This window comes from Sinocyclocheilus grahami, unplaced genomic scaffold, assembly GCF_001515645.1.
Source record: "Sinocyclocheilus grahami isolate Dianchi unplaced genomic scaffold, SAMN03320097.WGS_v1.1 scaffold358.1, whole genome shotgun sequence".
Classification (NCBI taxonomy): domain Eukaryota; kingdom Metazoa; phylum Chordata; class Actinopteri; order Cypriniformes; family Cyprinidae; genus Sinocyclocheilus; species Sinocyclocheilus grahami.
In genome coordinates, this window is record NW_015505537.1 from 531,836 (window position 1) to 550,215 (window position 18,380).

Sequence of the window (18,380 nt, forward strand, 5' to 3'; positions counted from 1 at the left end):
AGATGCTGTGCTCAACTGATGCTGAGGTCAGAGATGCTGTGATCACTATCCCAATACAGAATGCATATAAATGGAATGATATAAAGCGGGAGGATATGGATTCTATTTTAGGTTGTTATAGACCATATAAAATTATAATGTAGACAGTCTTGTGCATCCTGAAAGAATTAAACTGAGTGTAGAAATCACAATATGACAAGTTTGGTCCAATTCGCTTGTGCCATTTTGTATATTACTACTTAGAAAAACATAAAAATGAAACATAATTCAATAAATAATCAATTAAAGTGCTTATGGCACAGAGTACAATAGGATTGTGGGTTTAATGTGTTTTATAAAGCCTGTTTTTGCAAGAGAAACTCACCATGACACATTTCGATGCAGAATTGGACATTTTCAATCGCTTCACAAATAATGTTCTAACTCCTGTTTAGAAGCTGTTATTTGAAAGATTCTTTTTTCTGGTACTTTTTGGCATGTAGGGGCATCAAACAAAGTAAATTGCAGAGAGTTGAGCCTAACAGAACCTGAATTACAGAATTTCAAAAAAATATATTGAATTAAAACTCAAAAAGCGCCTATGTTTTTTTTGTGTTTATAGTAATAGTTGAAAAGTATATAATGTTATTTATAAAGAATTCCACTCATATTTTGTAGTTCAAAGGGTTTTATTTACAATGAAACCATTTTTTTTTTAAATTTCCTCCATTGTATGTGTGTAGGGCAAACATTTGAATTTGAGTATGAAAAATGTAGGCGAAAATTCCAAAAAACGCCCAGAGCTTAGCCAAACAAATGCCACTTTGGTGATCTTACCAACCCCCAAAAAAGAGAGAGTTCATGGATCAAAACATGGCATACGTTTGCCTTTAAAACCAATGCCAATACCTATAATGTAATAAACAAAGAAGGCAAATCCATTTTCAGGCAGAGGAAAAAAAGTGCTTTTCTGTGGTTACCTGAACAACAGAGGAGAAAAATGGGAGACAATTAGAGAACAAAGAAAATAGGCAGTTGTGAAACAAAAGAAAGCTTCGGGGAAAAAATAGAGAAAAATAATATTAGAAAGGAAATTACAACTCCTGTGGCTAAAAGGGTAAAGCAGCCATTTCCATATACAAATGTGTTAAAAGCAACATTTTCCAAAGAATGCTAATCAAGCCGTATCCATTTTTACCAACTAAAGAGAGACCATATGAACTTAACATGATAAATATAAAAATACATTTGTGACCCTGGACCACAAAACCAGTCATAAGGGTCAATTTAAATAATAATAATAATTTGGATTTATACATCATCTGAAAGCTGAACAAATAAGCTTTCCATTAATGTATGGTTTGTAGGACAATATTTGGCTGAGATACAACTATTAGAAAATCTGGAATCTGAGGGTGCAAAAAAATCTAAATACTGACGCCTTTAAATTTGTCATACAATGCATATTACTAATCAAAAATTAAGTTTTGACATTTAGCCCTATGGAGGGAAATGCACAAAATATCTTCATGGAACATGATCTTCACTTAATATCCTAATGATTTTTGGCATAAAAGAAAAATCGACCAGCATAGACACAAAGTTGCATCTATAAATATCAGCATTTGTTCATTGAACACAATATTCAAAGTAGGATCTAAACTAGCTGGATGTTTTCAAGGTCATGCCTGGTTACATTTCTAACATAAACTATGTTAAAGTACCTCAGAGACAATTAGCATTCTAGAAAATATGACATTTTAATGAAGCTCTTTTCTATGGCTGTCACTTCTTATCCAGAAATATGCTTTGGTGTCACAAGCTTTAATATTAATTCTTATTTTGCATTAGCTTGGATCACATACTGTAGTGTATACCTTGAGATCTGTCAGAGAAACAAAACACTCCACTTGTAAGTAAAGTCAGCATCTATAAATCCTACAGAGGGGTCCAAATGCTTGAGACCACAAAGAATATCTAGGATTGAAAATCTTCATTAAACCTTAAAATAAACAATCTTTTGGGATCTGAATTTAAAAGTAAGAAATGTCATGACATAAAAATAATGAAATATTGTGCCATGCAATATTTTTTATATAAAACTTTAATTCAAACTGCTATGGTCATAATATTTTGCAATTAAAAATGTAATACAAAAAAAATGCAAAATGGAAGAATTTCAAATCATATGTTGATAACATATGAGACCATAAGTTGCTAAAAATCTGTAACTTGCTCTAGAGTAGACATTTAAAATAATACAAAACCTGTAAACCAATAAAAATGTATTGAAACATATCCTCTATATACATACACATTTTGGCTCCTTTCAAGTGTAATCAATATTGTAGCATTAAAGGGACAGTTCACCCAAAAATGAAAGTTCTGTCATAATTTTGTATGACATATTTTTTCTTCATATTTTTTTAACATAAAAAGATATTTGGAAGAATGTTAACCAAACTGTTTTGGTTACTACTCATTTCCACAACACGGTTAAAAAAACAGATTTCTCAAAATATCTTCCCTAGACGCTTTGATTTAATTGTGTAGCAGTTTACCACTGTTTTGGCAGGGACCACAGAATTAGATAACCCAGAAAACTGTGGAAACATCCGCCACGTGACTGACATCATTTCTGTTTTCTCAGTAACTCAGTCTCAAAAGGAAACCGAGGGATTGCAAGAAAATGTGTCATTCGTAATCTGTTTGTATAGGTGACCCATACAAACCTTTGACGCTCTCTAAAGACACACATTCACTTTCTAGGCAAAACGGAAGGATGCGTGCCAGCACAAAGTTTTCTCCTCGAGTCATTTGTGTGTGTGTTGGAGCTTTTATTCAGAGAGCAAGATGAAGAATCAAAGCCATTTCCAAACAAAGCCTCCTGCTGGCAGAATCTGAAGCGATAAACTTCTTCTCCACTCTGTTCTACAAGGAACAACACAAAGAGCTACAACAGATGGAGCTCCAGCGGGGTCACTCGAAGGGGAAACACCTCAGAGAGGGCGGTGGGTTGAAGGGGGAGGAGTTGACACAATCAATGCCAATACCCGACACGTTTTGATTTCTAATATTTACCTGTCACTCAAAAGCTTGATGTTTATGAACACATACAGTGCAGAATTAATCTAAAGGCCTCCATTTTTTTTTACTCCGTTTCACTTTTATGTCTCTTTGTTGAGTACAAGTTTTTGATTTATTTGATTAATACATTTTTTAAATTGCAGCCACATTAGTTTAGCTGTTATTTCAGTATGGTGTTAATATTTCAAGGATAAATTATTATTTATATGAAACCGTTCCATCTTTTGCAACAGCTTCTTAGTGAGAGAGTATCACGACCGTGGTTTTCACACCAGAAATATCTTCTGCACTATTATCAACACTAAGGCCGAAAAGATACTCTATGCAAGGATGAATGCAGATGTTCGAGTTCATGTGTTATTGTGTTTTAAAGCAACATTGCACTCTCAGTGTTGCTACAAGGATATAGCAGACATTAATAAAAACTCACATTGTACAGACAGTTTTTCTGTCATGGCAACAAAAACTTGCTGAGCATGAATTTTAAAATGCCTCTACCAATTTGAAAAACAGAACATATTAAACTGGCATAAAACCCTTTTATTTTATGTCTATTTATATATTTTTTATTATTATTATTATTATACACATACACATTACATTTAACTTTTGTATGTAGTCTGCAAAATCGTATGATAGGCCCTTTCTGCCACAAAAAAATTAAATAAATAATTTGATAAATCATATCTATGAACTAAAAAGTTGAAATTAACACAGCATAAAAAAAATTATTAAAAGAAATGCAATAAATGATTAACCAAAGCATTATTTTTTACATTTTGAAAAAGGGACTAAAATAGTATTTTCTTGAAAAACATACTCAATTAATCTTTGTTTTATTTTCAACTTTGAAAAAAATCATTTATTTTCTTTACAATGTATGTGACAGAAATGGGCTTTCATAAAATCCTGATGACTAATATTGCCTAGTTCTTCAATAAAAAATTAATTTTAATTTGCAGAGAACATAAGAAACAAGTGATCCACTAATTGAATATAAATAGCTCTCGTTTTTACTGCTAACCCTGATACTCTCTGTGTGTGTGACTGTTTGTTTTGGGAGGATCCCACGCACAGACCTGCAAGTCCACACAGGAGAACCACAGAGAGCTTGAAGACGATCCTGTGAGGTATAGGCACAGCAGAAGAAACTGACACACAGAAGCAGTGCAAAGCAGCACTGGAGGCCTGAGTATACGAACATGAGAGAGGAAGCCAAATATATGTTTTAGCTTAGTCAACCATTCGACTGGCACAAAAAGCAAAAATGATTAATGTTACTGCTAACTTCGAGCTCTCCCACGTCAAAGATCGCCCACGGGGACGGCAGCAAGCGCAGTATAATTAAGATTTCGAAGGTAACTTGAAGGAAAAACGTAGAGGATTTATGTCTTTGTCTAATACTTATAACAAATGTGACTTTTTTTTGGAAAACCCTGACTTTGTTGATAGTTTTTCACTATAAATACCAGAAACTCTAATGAAGATATTCTGTGCTGATGTGGAACTAAATGAGTCTCATAATATCCTTTCATGTGTGGATTTTGAGTGGGTTTCTGAATTATGCCGCTGTTATTGGGACAGGCGGCGCTGAGTGTGCCGTCTCTTGACTCACAGTTTCTCAGTTTCAAATCCCCATATTAACAAACTAAACTTAATGGGTGAAGGAAAAAATGCCTCCCACACAAGTGCTGCTAAATAACTAAAAGTAGCGACGCTACAAACTTAAGTTAAACACACATGTCAGAAAGCGAAACGGCATTCTTGGCTGTCTTTAAAATAGTGATGCTTTTTCTAGGGAACTGCAGTGTTGCGTGACCAAACACTACATTGCTGTTTTTTTTTTTTAAATGTCAGCAATCCGAGTGAGCTGGGAGACTAATCAAAAATGGTCCTCACTTTCATGTAGTTTTGGAACACCTAATTCATTCTGGTGAATCGCTTCATTTAGATATAAATGAACACTGATCTTATTAGCATTCATATATATGCATAACGTTTACATGAAGAATTTTTTTTTTCTTTGAATATATGCAGAAACATACAATATGGACATAATACAGGTATAAAAGCATATAAAATCTGCACATAGTATTTGAATCTTTTATATTTTAGTTGCCATTTTTATTAATGTTTTTAAAGTCTTTTATGCTCAACAAGGTAAAACAGTAAAACAGTAATATTGTAAAATATTATTACAATTTAAAATAGCATATATTTTTTTTTGTCATTTACTCCTGTCATGGCAAAGCTGAATTTTCAGCAGTCTTCAGTGTCACATGATCATTCAGAAATCATTCTAATATTCTTATTTGCTGCTTAATTACAGGTGCTTAGTTATTAATAATGGTTCTAATTATTATCATTAGCTGCGTTTCCATCCACCTATGTTTATGCGCATTTTGGAATATCGCTGTATGGAAACGCCAAAATGTGCATAAATTCTAAAAATAATCAAGATATTTTTTTGGCAAATGTGAGACGAGCCTTTGTGTTGTTTTTGGTCAGCAGTGGCTTTTGCCTTGGAACTCTCCCATGGATGCCGTTTTTGCCCAGTCTCTTTCTTATTGTTGAATCATGAACACTGAGCTTAATTGAGGCAAGTGAGGCCTGCAGTTCTTTAGATGTTGTTCTGGGTTCTTTTATGACCTCCTGGATGAGTCGGTGTTGTGCTCTTGGAGTAATTCTGGTAGGCCGGACACTCCTGGGAAGGTTCACCATTGTTCCAAGTTTTCTCCATTTGTGGATAATGGCTCTGACCATGGTTCGCTGGAGTCCCAAAGCCTTAGAAATGGCTTTATAACCCTTTCCAGACTGATGCATGTCAACTATTTTGTTTCTCATCTGTTCTTGAATTTCTTTAGATCGCGGCATGATGTGTTGCTCTTTAAGCATGCTTTAATTTGTCAGACAGGTTCTATTTACGTGATTTCTTGATTCAACAGGTCTGGGAGTAATCAGGCCTAGGTTTGGCTAGTGAAATTTAACTCGGCTTTCTAAAATAACGTGGTCAATCACAGTTCTTTCATGATTTAACAGGAGGGGGCAATTAATTTTTCACGTAGGGCCAGGTAGGTTTGGACAGTTTTTTTTCCCTTAATAAATAAAATCACCATTTAAAAACTGCATTATATATTTACTTGCAATATCTGTGTGTAATATAAAAATTTGTTTAATGATATGAATCTTTTAAGTGTGACAAATATGCAAAAAAATTAAAAAAAAAAACAGGAAGGGGGCAAAAACCATTTCACGGCACTGTAAGTGTTAAATACATGTGACACTGAACATATGTCACTGACTGAAAACAAGCAGTTCAAACTAGGCCTACTTATTACATGAATCAAATATTCTGTGAAACTAAAATAACTGCATCTAAAGTTTAACTGGCTTACATTTTAGTTGCGGTCCGTGTGTTAATGTACATTTCACCGTCCATATAAACAAAAATGTATGTGTGCTAGAATCAAACTTTACAAATGATTACCAATGATTGGTAATTGAGGAATGAAAAGATTCAAAATGTGATTCTCCAATTAGATTCCCTGTAGACCATTTTTAGGATAATATTACATTAAACCAAAGTAGTTATTTACTTGTTTCCCTTAAAAGAGTTTCTTGACTGCAGACTATACTTTAAATTATAATTAACTTGTAGCTTGGCAAGGTAGTTTCAAAGTAGTTCTCCTGCACACTGCTCCTTCTCTTTCTCCGGCTTTAAATTTATCTCAACACACACACACACACACACACACACACACACACACACACCATTGCATGCACAAGCCTTCCCGTCTCCCCTTTGGCTTCTCCCATCTTTCTCTATTTCTGTAGCCACAGAAGAGGTGCTTGTATGGTTGTGTGCCGTTCCAATGGCGTGTCTTCCTTGGCAGCGGAGCTTAGCGCTGACAGCCGCACAATAGCCAAGAGAGCTGGGGTCGGGGACAAAGTGGGAGTCCCATTTTCTGCCTGTTAAAGAGCAGCTCAGTTGATCACAGCACTGTTTCATTTACTTTAAGAGAGCGGATTAAGGGTCTGTGTTCAAATATGTGGCCGGTGAATTATCAAGCATTATAACTAGCGTTGGAGAAATACTTGAATCTGACTGGCTGATAGGCCTTGCATGATCATACACCACAGCAATCCTTAGTGTACCTCCTCATGCCTCATTTATTTTCATGAAAAACAGTAGGCCACCTTAGCCTAACGCTCCCTGAATATATTCAGTCAAACGCTGAAATGCCGGATTTACACACACGTACATCCATTTTAAGATGGGTCTTGCTGTACAGAATGGTCGTATTGCAGCATATGTCATGTTGACAAGACTACTGTGAAAGCTATGTGGATGCTTCAAATATAAATTTTAGCATGTGGTGCTGGAATACATTACATAATACACCATACATAAGTGATCTGTTTCTGTAACTTGTTATAGTGTTAATTCAGCATAATGTGTTACACTACAGTGTCCATAATAAAACACAGTAATTACAGTCGCTCCAACCACAATAAATGAGATCTGCAATGATCTGACATTTTCTTGTCGCATAATATGCCAATTTTACTGATAATGTTTTTCAGTGTGTGTGTTTTTAAAGCATTTATATGTTCAGTTGTGTGGTGTTATGCTTACAATACATAAGAGTAAAATAGAGCAGTAAGCATGTCAACATGAAGAAGAGATGCTGTTGAGGTGAGATGACAGACGCTGGAGTGTTGTCAGGTGCGTGTGTCATTCTGACCTCACCTCTCACTGTTTCCAGGCTCAAAATGAGTGTGTGTGAGAGGGCGAGAGACAGAGAGTTGAGTGCACTTGTTCCTGCAAATATTTACACCGAGAGAGCAAATCTCGAGCAACAGTCATGAGCCAATATAAGTGCTGAGCCAAAATCACACACCAGATCAAACAACCTATGAACCATTTTTCTAAATCTCTCCTCTGTAAAGTACCTCTGGAAGATTTTGGCTATTTCTGTTGGATGCAGTAAATGTCGTGGTCCATGGTCTTTAATGTCAATTTACTCAACTATGACATCCAAAAAGGCTTACAAGTCCTTTTGCAAATTTTCTGAAGAGGATATGGCTAAATCTGTATCTGACGCAGAGCATTATTTTGTGAGATGCATTATTATATTACAAGAACAGTGTTGCATATCCATGTAAGGTTATTTTGAGAAACCAAATATAAAATAGCATGCTCAAAAATCCACTTTCTTTTTCTGCTGTAATGCTTAAAGGGGTCATATGATGTTGCTAAAAATAACATTATTTTATGTATTTGGTGTAATGAACTGTGTTTATGCGGTTTAAGGTTAAAAAAACACATTATTTTCCACATACTGTATATTATTGCTTCTCCTCTATGCCCCACCTTTCTGAAACGAGTCGATTTTTACAAAGCTCATCGGTCTGAAAAGCGAGGTGGGCTCTGATTGGCCAGCTATCCAGTGCGTTGTGATTGGCCGAATACCTCAAGTGTGTGACGGAAATGTTATGCCCCTCACCATACAGTGATGCCCTGTCTGGCCGGAGCGACGAGACAAAAACCATACTAGAAGAATAACTCTTCGGATTTGAGACTTTAGTCTTTGCAACTTTACAGATCTTCTTCTCTTAACTTTTATAAAGAATATCTCTTTGGATTTGAGACTTTAGTCTTTGCAACTTTACAGATCTTCTTTATGCACCAAGAGCTTGTAACACTCCAAAGAGAAAGGAAAAATTTAAATCGCATCATATGACCCCTTTAAAGTGGGAAAGACTAAAGACACAGCATCACAGTATGGTAGGGGTGTAACATTTCTGTCACACGCTTGAGGTATTCGGCCAATCACAATGCACTGGATAGCTGACCAATTAGAGCACACCTCGCTTTTCAGACCGATGAGCTTTGTAAAAATCGACGCGTTTCATAGAGGAGGGGCATAGAGGAGAAACAATAATATACAGTATGTGGAAAATAATGTTTTTTTTTTTTTTTACCTTAAACCGCATAAACATATTTCATTACATCAAATACACATAATAATGTTCTTTTTTAGCAACGTCATATGACCCCTTTAAACCGCTTTTTTCCCTAGAAAAACACACACACAGAGTTCTTCTTAGTAATAATCTGGTTTACAATAGACAGAAATAGAGATCTTACATGAATATATTATATGGTGCATATATTTAATGCCCCTCTCTACAGTTTATTTTTCTAACTAAAGAGTTTATGGTCACGAATATGTTTTTAAATGTGACGTTATGTGACACATTGTTTACAAGCCGTTATATTGATGTCTTTGCGTGGCTGAAACACTGATTGAGCGATTACATGAGACAGGATATGGATTGTAAAGTTGTACTTTTTCTTTTAACTTACCTTCGGATGTTTAGTCATGTTTATTATCTGCTGAAACTGGTATTAATGTGGAGGAGATGATTAGTTCACGTGCGCTACGCGCTGCCGCGTCTGTTGAACTGAGGCGCTACAGCGATCTGTTACTCCGCATTAAACAGCGCCAAAACTACATTTATTGTTTGAATACTGTAATACAATGGACAGAATTTGAAATGTGAGACTTTGTTTCATATTTAAAGTACCAAAGCACAATGCTTATTGCGATATATTGGATGGGAATTGCCCTTCAATGTTCCGTCCATTAACTGAAATCAGGCTAGACTAATCGATTCTTGAGATTTAAGAATCTATATCATTTCGTAAAAATGAGAATCAATTAAAATCGAGATATTGATATTTTTTACCCACCCCTAATTCATATTATGAATACAAAATGTATGTAAATTAAAGAATTAAAAGTTAAATGAATTTAAAAAATAAATAATACCATTTGGGAAATGGCAAACAGCAATGTTGCTTTGGCAAAAGAACTAATTTTATACTCCGTTCATAAAAGTTCATCATATTTAAACAAGCCTATATTAAACCATTTATTTCAATTTTACAATTGAGTAAATCTTGTAAGGTTTGATATTTCCTCAGATCTTCCACTGTAGGCCTAACCATCTTCCTTATCATCAACAAACTGAACAATCAATCAATCAATCAATCAATCATGTGAGTCAAACCTAAGACCCTCTAATGAAATTGGCCAAACAGTTTTTAAGGCTTGTCTGCTAGTTGTTAAAGAGATTTTTAATAGGCTATGTATTTTTAAGTTTAATTGGCTACACCTCAGGTGACAAACCCTTAGAGCTCAACGTGTGTGAGTGCACATGCACACCGTTTAATGAGATAAACGTCACAAAGCACACATGAACACACTTCAGCCACTGCCATCAGATTTTGTCATCTGGATAGTCAAATCGTTAACAACGTACAAACGTTCACACAATCACAGCTGAAATCTCAGGTGTGTGTCACAAAAAAAGTGAACTGCTTTAAGTACCACTGTGAACCAGAAGGACAGAGAAAGAGACAGAGACAGTGAGAGCATGTTAGTCAAGTTGACACTACAGCTGTTCACTTATTTACCCGAGTACAACTAATAACTCTCAGAATAGAGAGATACAGTTAAAAATGACAGAAAGCAGAAAAGCAGACATTCATGTAAGAATAATAATAAAATACAAGAACAATTATATTTGAATATAATTAAAATAGACAAGCCAGCAACAAACCAGCTTAAACCACCCAAAACCACCATGGAAGTTAAACTGGACTTTACAGAAAGGATGCATAATAATGAAGAGTTTTGCATGGGCACAATATCTTTGAGCATAATTTCAGTGTTTGCACAAGTGCCTCTATATATTCATAAAGATCTCTGTCCTTATTCTAAGGGTGTGAGATCTAAGACGGCTCCCCTCCAAAGAGGAAGCCTTTGATTAGAGGCACATCATCACAGGTGATGTTGTGCACCAGCTGCTGTCGTCTCGGCTGACACACTGTCAGAGCGCAGAAACACACAGCCTCTAATGAACCTCAGGCCTACCTGGTTAAAATACACCTCATACGGCTCGGTTTCAACGCCACACAATGCTGTTCTCAACAAACTCAAAGCAGAGAGGCTAACTCAACACTGATGAATTTACAGAAAAAATGGGATTACTAGGATTACTGTACTTACAAAAGAATTGTATTTAAAAGAGAACAAGTTCTAGATAACTTTAAATTGCTTTTTGAGGTTAAAGAACAATTTCTTTCAAAGTAGGGCTGGGCGATAAAAAGATAAGGATAATTATCACAATATAAATCACGATATAAAAAGTTTGACTAATGTTCCATATAGTGTTTATAGAATAATTGCAGGCTTCAAACATATGGCGACAAAGAGGCAAAACTTACAGACTGCAGCTTTAAACAATTGTAAAATATTAAATATGATATTATAAAACACCATTTCTGAACAAACGGGTTACAATCACATTCTGAATATGGGGAGTTTTTGAAGCTATAGTAAAGAAGCTGGGGTAGAAATTCTGTTAATCTCCTCAGAAATAACAAAATAGATCCATGTTCTTAAAATCCCCACAAACGTTTGACTTAAATCGACCAGAAATGACTCACCCTGAGAGTCTGAGAGAATAGCACATTACAGCATCTTAAAAACTTTCACACGGACCAAACCAAATCTTCAAGGCATATAGCAATGCATGCAAAGCAAGTGATTTCAAGCGATCCCAATGTCAATGTAGAAGATTACATACATTTTCTAAACATAGAGTTGCACTCACTCTGGCTGTTAAGACAATGTTTTGACACTCTTCCTAATGAAAGCGGTTATGTTTTGGAATTTCAAAGAGGATTTCTCCTTTTCCTCTGGCAAGCCCAAATTCTGAAACTCCCTTGCTCTTTCTGATCATGGGCCCCCAACACACCGTCAGATCAGCCGGGAAATTGCAGCAATTCACCCGGAATGAAAACACGATCAAAAGGAAAATGGGCTCAGAAGAAGACCTCGAGCACATATAGTCAAACTCACTCAAGTCTCATCACAAAGCAAAAATAAGCGTGATGAAAAGCTATTGTGACACATCTGAAATGATGACATCATGCTAGGTCGTGACTTGTGGAAAGAAAATTCGTATAACACAACCAAGTTTTCCTTTTTACTCAAAACAGCATATTTTGATTCAAATCCAGCATTCTTGAATTCACAATCCAAGTTTCCAATTCGCTCAAGCACCCCCACAGAGGTGTAAAACCCTTTGCAGGATGGGGGAAGCTAATTATCTCTTCCGGCAACTGGCTTTGTTCCCGCAAGCAGTCTCTCCTAAATCTACAACATGGGCGATAGAAACACTAATAAAGGAAAATATGTTTTATAATTAATAACTGAGGAATAATTGGCACCGTTATGAATTTTGAGGCCAGGCAGTGAAGCATGATGACTTCTGATTACCCTAGACATCGTATATCACATTTCCTCAGCACTCTACTAATAAACTGATTAAGTTTAGTTGGCCCAGCTGTCTCTGATAGCCCATAAACACGCAGCACAATCACAGGGAGATTATTTACTACCAGCCCAGCAGAAATACCTCGTTCCTAAGAGAGGACATTACAGACGCCTGCTGCAGAGTAACAAAGATGCGCCGAGATTAACAATCATAAAATAATAATAAGAAATGCCACAAAGTCTCTCATTATGCTCGGCTTGCAGATTCTGCTAATGGCTCCGTGAGGGATACTTAAGACACTGCTGTAAACAGCAGAGCATGCAGGCTTTTTAAGGGGGGTACTCGTGTGGAAGAGACCACGGTAACTAATCACACATCCATGAAAACATCATGTCTGGACCAAGCACACTTCAGCTGACGTGCATTGGTGTTAGTGCAAACCAGTGGCAGAAAATAACATATTCCACTGAGAGGCCATTTTTGTCCCCTGGACTTCATTTTCAGTTGCATTGTCCAATGATATCATTTTCTGTGCCATATTTTAATGTCAACTTCGGGGTGATCAATTTATTGCCGTCAATTATATATCTGGGGAAAAAAAATCTAGTTTTATGCAATAATAATTAAAGCTAGGCCTAAGATTGAATATTAAGATATTTCTGGGCCCGTATTCACAAAACATCTAAAGGCTAAAAGTAGCTCATACATTTACATTTAGTCATTTATTCATTTCAGCTCATAACTTGCCGATTTAGGAGAAAAGCTTTAAAATAATGGCCGTATCAGTCCTAAATTTAGGACTCCTACATTTTTGCTCTAAGAGTATTTCATAAAGCATTTTAGCACTAAAACTCCTAAATCTGAGAAACGTTAGGAGTAGTGAAGAGGACTCAAAAATCACTAGCCACAAACTATCATAAAATGACTGCTGTCAGCAATCTGCCACTGAACATAAACATTTTAGAAACATTTGATGATAATGATCTTTTAAAAAGGTATCGCCTTTGGTTTTGGAGGTTATCCCTACTCCAAAATTTCCTTTGATTATATCCTTGCTTTCATTAACCAGTTGGGCAAGAAGTAACAGCTCTTCTTGCGTCCAGTTTGGTTTTCTTTTACGTTTGAATGTTATGATTATTCCACTCTGTTAATTAAAAGGCTGTCTATATACATATTCGCTAATTGTTTACAAGAAGCATACATGTAAGAGGCTGACAATTAGCTGAACATATACTTGTTTAATTAGTGACTCTTAGCTTGCATTTTTAAATATTTATTTGAATATGGCAATTAACATTTTTATTTTTAAACCTTTATTTGAATATGGCAACATAAAATCATGCTCTACAATATTTCTATGTATACATAGTATTGTTGTTGCCGCCGCCATGTCGTGAAGGCGCTGTGTGCTTTGTTGTGAAAGCGAAACTACTTTGTTTGGTTTTCCAAAAGAGGACGATATCCGCTTCGTCATGCCTGGAGCTGATCTTTGCTGGTCGCTGAGGGAATACATCAACTTCGTGCTGTGGATCGCCGGATCGGCTTTCACCGTGGACGAAGCAGAGTCCAGTCCGGGTTCGTCGCATGTGGTTGCCGCTCCTTCGTCGAATCCGCCGGCCGCGCCGTTCTCAACCCCGCCGCCTCTGCTCACTCTAGCCCAGCCTCAGCTCACGCTAAGCCGCGGCTTCCGCTCACGCTAGGCCACCGTGTGTTTCGTTGTGAAAGCAAAACTACTTTGTTTGGTCTTCCAAGAGAGGACACAACTAGAAATCAGTGGTTAAGTTGTATTTACAACACTGTTCCAGAACAGTTTAACCCAAATATTCAGATGTGTGCAGCACATTTTATGGAGGACTGTTTCCTGATCCTGGAAGAGTAGACTACAATGCCGGCTGTTCTGACTCACAGACTGTAAGTATGTTTTCATATTTAAAGGATTTGCCACTGATGATTCAAACGCGAGTTTTGGGCAGTGTAGAGTAGTACTTGTTTTTCATTTCTCCGGTCACAAATGCAGACATGGTTTTATGTTTATGCGGCGCAATGCAACGCAACGCGTAAAAAGACTTTTATTATGTCCCCACTGGATGCAACAAATTCCTCGTTTGTAATAGGTTTTAATGTTTTTGTCTCGTCGCTCCGGCTGGGCAGGGCATCAATAGGATGGTGAGGGGCGTAACGTTTCGGTCACACGCTTGAGGGATTCGGCCAATAACAACGCACTGGATAGCTGGCCAATCACAGCACACCTCGCTTTTCAGACCGATGAGCTTTGTAAAAATCGATGCGTTTCAGAAAGGCGGCGCATAGAGGAGAAACAATAATGTACAGTATGTGGAAAATAATGCGTTTTTTTTTTACTTTAAACCGCATAAACACATTTCATTACACCAAATACACAAAATAATGTTCTTTTTAGCAACATCATATGACCCCTTTAAGACTTCTCTATATTCCTTAGTAAAAGTTTTACTAAAGTTTCTTAGTAAAAGAATTGAGAAAACTCTTAGCTAAAAACTTTTACTGCTATTTAGGAGAACTCTTAGTAGTAGTATAAAATGTTTTGTGAATACAGGCTCTGTTTGCTGTGTGAGATATTGAAATGAGCCGCGCTGTGAAACAGCCAATCAGAGCAGAGCTCAACATTATTATTCATTACCCTTCCTAATAAGGTAATAACAGACCAGGGACAAATCCTAGGTTTGTAAATGGACATGTAAAACTGTTTCTGGAGAATTTTTGCCCTTACCTAAGCCACATACCTTCTATGTAGATATCAGATAACAATTTAAAATATTGTATCAATGCATTCTATGGCACCTTTAAAACAGTCTCGATAATGATCAAGACAAGATCTTTACATCTCCAGAGTGAGGAAAAGGGCTAAAAAAAATCACCTTGGACCCCTCACACCCAGCCCACTCTCTCTTCGAACTGTTGCCTTGTGGTCGGAGCTACAGAGCACTGACCACCAGAACAGCCAGGCACAAGAACAGTTTTTTCCCACAAGCTATATTTAGTCTGAACAATTAATCTTTCATAATTATACATTGTCCATCACAACTAACATAGTATATTTATATTAAACTGCACACATAACATATCTGCACACTAATAAACATATCTGTACATTTATCTAAACAATTAAATTTTTTCCTATACTTCTTTTTCTGTATATAGTACATTATTCAATTTTTCTTTTTTTTTTTATTATATTAGTGTTATATTACATCCCTACTGTGTTATTCCTATGTATGTCTGCATTATGTTTGTACTTTCTTCTGCACTGGAAGCTCCTGTCGTCAAGTCAAATTCCTTGTGTGTGTAAACATACTTGTTAATAAAGCTCTTATGATTCTGATTCTGATTCTGATAATTAATGCCACGTTACAATCTCTCCAATCACCAAAATCAACGGAACAATCACGCAGAATACACGGACTATGATAAACAAATATATATGAATGGAGGGCCCCATTCCATCTCACATCTACTCACCTATGCGTAAATGAACTCCATCCTCCACTTCTTCATTATGGCCAATCATTTGTATGTCTTTATTTTTGGCAGAATTTCTCTTCACCTGTTGCCTTGACTTAAACACATGAAGGCGTGATGGCACACTGAGGTCATACTAAAACATCACCTGTGGCTGTGATGATCGGTTATATATGCAGAACGAGAAAAATTTCATTCACCTCCCTTGTGCCTTTTAAAGAGCCCAAATTTACCAAAATCCGTCAATCAGATCGAAAGATTTCATAGAGCTGTAACACATGAAACCAGACAGGTGTACTGCGGCACTACAAAGAAAAACAGCTCTGTGCCTCATGTTGCTTTTTCATTCATAATGTCACAAAACATGCATAGATCTTGAAAACCCGCACGTCATTATATTAAGAAAATTCTCCCGATTAAATGAGCCCAAACTCATTGTAATTAGTTAATTGGATCTAAATATATTACTTATGATGTTATCGCACACATGAAACCATTAAATTGAGAAAAACATAGGTTACATTTTCATTCATAACTTCATGAAACATGCATAGATCATGGAAAATTGCACGTCGTTATTTTCAGAAAATTCTCTCGATTAAAATAAGCCCAATCATACCAAAATCTGTTTAGATCTAAAGATATTCGTCATCGAATTATAACACATAAAACTCTAAATGTGCACATGTTGCAATATTCTCATGTTTTTTTACGCTTATCATTTCATGAAACATGCTCCGATCGTGGAAAATGTCATAGCCTATCATTATTTACAGCAGATTCTCACGATTGAAATGAGTCCAAAATCAAAACAATCCATTGTGTCTTTCGTGTGTAAATAATACCTAATCCCATGAATTGAATAAAATCAGTTGGAGAGCTCTATTGAACACTTGGCAAGCAGAATGTAAAACCTATAATGTTTCTGTCTATTTTTATCTTTTATATAAATTGTTTTTTAAATAATTGCGTATCATTTTAAAGCTTAGAAATTCAGCTTTTGAATGCATCCAACCATTTTGATCAACTCCTAACCAGTGCTGCCTAGTTCCTCTAAACCGGAGTGTACCGCCGGCGGGCGCCCCCTAGCGAAGAAAAAAAATAATAAGCATATTTTTCAAAATATATGCCTTAATCAACACAAAATAGGTGTCATTTGAAAGCTTGGAGTCTGACCTTTACAATGCATGTGGCTTTGATTAACACCTAAGTAGTGCTGAGTTATTTGCGGATAAATAGAAAAAAATTTAAATTTTTTCATAATTTATGAAAAATGTTTTTGTGCCATGTACGCTAATATGTCAGAAACATCATACAGCTCAGATAGTCATGTGTCATATGTCATTTGAAAGGTCTCATCGAGTAGAATAAATCAAGTATTATTTTGGGGGGATTTGACTAAACTTGAGTGAGGCATTACTTCAAATTCAAAACAACAATTTCAAAACTGTAAAGGGCTAAGAGAAGGGCTACCTTGATTCCAAATGCTGTAACTTTTGATTACTTCATGATATCACCACCAAATTTAATTCACATACAGCACACATGTTGGGGAACATCACCAAAAAATGTCCTTCTACCTTATTTCTTTCATGAGATATTGAACGTCAAATAAGAATGATATGAAAAATGTCCCTTGACCACACTAATTTTTCTTACATTTTATAACCTATTTCTCAGCATGAGAATATGCAAATGCAAAGATTGTTTTCCCCATAAAAATATAGAAAAAATTATATCAGACGATACCTACCTTTTGACTCTCTTTGCTATAGTTTTGGAGTTATGAGTCATTATTTTTGTGTATGGCACTCAGAAAACAACAGTTTTTAAAATTCCTTCAGGGAGTCAAGAGCAAAACAAAATGGCCTGTTTTGTTACAAAATATCGTAACTTTTGGATACTTTATGCTTTCAAACAGATACAGCTAACATGCTGGGCAACATCATCAAAAAAGTATTGTCCTCCTAACTTATTTCTGTCCTGAGATACTGAATGTCAAATAAGACTTTCTCTTGAGCACTCACATTTTTCTTACATTTTTATCAGCTATTTCTCAGCAGGAGAATGTCCAAATGAAATTTAAAATTTGTTTTCTATCAAACGATACCAACCTTTTGACTACAGTCTTCGAGTTATGAGTCATTATTTTTGTGTATGTCACTCAGAAAAAACATCAGCTTCAGTGAGGCAAAAATGCCCTCAGGGCTTAAAGGGTTAATTGTGTATTTAACGATTTATTTATATATTTCAAAATGTATTTAATGATTTAATTTTGAGTAATTTAGCCCTCCATAGTTCTGAACTTTATATTCATCCCAAAATCCTGAAAATCCTCACATTTAAAATATTAAGCAGCACAACTTTTATAATAATAAGAAATGCCTTTTTAGCAGCAAATCAGCAGAATGATTTTTGAAGGATCATGTGACACTGAAGCAGCGTAATGGCTGCTGAAAGTTCAG

At 35.9% G+C, this 18,380-nt stretch overlaps 1 long non-coding RNA gene across 1 annotated transcript in view; it reads right to left on the reverse strand.

Moving 5' to 3' along the window:
• LOC107548930 (uncharacterized) overlaps positions 1 to 16,125 on the reverse strand; it is a 103,732-nt gene extending 87,607 nt beyond the window's left edge. The window contains exon 1 of the long non-coding RNA XR_001604509.1: positions 15,916 to 16,125. This is a non-coding gene — a long non-coding RNA (uncharacterized lncRNA). The remainder of the gene's footprint in view (positions 1 to 15,915) is intronic.
• Between the last annotated feature and the right edge of the window lie 2,255 nt (positions 16,126 to 18,380).